We start from the raw sequence: 1556 nt of genomic DNA on the forward strand, positions 1-1556 counted from the left end.
ATATATATATATGTGTGTACTTTGAGAAGAGAAAGATTATAATGTATTATTAAATATGTAATTATCATATGATAAATCAATATAATTAAGAATAGAGTATGGAAAGAATTTGCACATTAAAAATAAAAATTAAATTTTTAATATAAAAGATGAAAATATAATCAATGAATCTGTGAACAGTGTATTGACAAATAAATAATATATAAAAGTCAAGTTTAAATTTCTCTCTTCTTGAATTCTAATCTAATTTTATATTGATCTTTGTGTATTGAGCTTTTAAGTTTTTTATGTATAATACTATATATAAAGATTACAGATATAAAGAATAAAGATAATTTTTTAATAATAATTTTAGCATTATTAAAAATTTATTATCAGTAATAATATATTATTATTAATATATTATTATTAATAATATATTATTATTCTAGCTTTAATTCAGAAATATGTTTTTAGAATGATAATCAATACATATAATCTGCAAAATTAGAAAATGTATATAACAGTGTACATAAAAATTAATATTTATAAAGTTTTTTTTAGATTTTCTTGCATAATTTTGAAAAGATTTTTTTTTGCATAAAGGTGAAATGTTACAAGGTCGATTAAAAAAAAAAAGTTATGGCAATAAGAGAAAAACGTAAGACAAAAAGATATAAGCAGTAAATGAATCGATCACAGTCGAAATCGTAAAATAAGTCATCAATCGTTACGTAAATAAAAAACGTTGATTGCTTACTGTTGACGTTTTATTACTTATATTTTTTTGTATGATTTTGTATATTTTTTGTATGAATTTGATGTTATTGAATTATATATAATATAAATTCGGTTAATAATCAATCAATTATGGAAGATAAAAGAAAAGAAAAAATTAAAAAATCAGCAATAATAACTAATATATTTACGAAAATGGAAACTAAAGAAATGAAAAATAAAATTAATTTGGCAAAAAGAAATTTTTTTTTAAATTATAAATATAAAGCAAGAAATGAATTAAACTTAACAGAAAGAAGAAGAAAATAAAATGATTATCTTCTTTACCTTTTGATAAAAATAAATATTTTGTTAAATTATTTTTTCTCTCTATGTTTAAAATCTTATTCCAATAATCGCCTTATAAATGCAATCTGTGGAATGCCATGTCATATATGCCATGTGCTAATGCTTACATAAGCATCATATAATACATTCAGAATATTTCTTATTGAATTGAAATCACTTTTTTTACATATTTCAAAAGTGCAGTAAGCTTTGAAAACACGCTCATAAAGTTTTAAGTGTAAATTCAAATAGCATGCACTCGCCCAACTGTTTGCTTTGTTTGGACAAATAAATTACTTATTAACACAATGTCATGGCTTATTTCGAGCTATAAATAAATTAACTTTAAATTAATATAATCAACAAACATTTCGACTTAAATGCCTTCCTCAGTGTTAAAACGCAGAAATATAATTTTAAATTAACCAACAATGAATACGGATACAATGAAAATTTAAAAACCATCAGGCATGCTACATATTGACGTTTGAATTTTTTTATATTTTGACAAT

The sequence above is a fragment of the Atta cephalotes genome (assembly GCF_000143395.1).
Source record: "Atta cephalotes unplaced genomic scaffold scaffold00018, whole genome shotgun sequence".
Classification (NCBI taxonomy): Eukaryota; Metazoa; Arthropoda; class Insecta; order Hymenoptera; family Formicidae; genus Atta; species Atta cephalotes.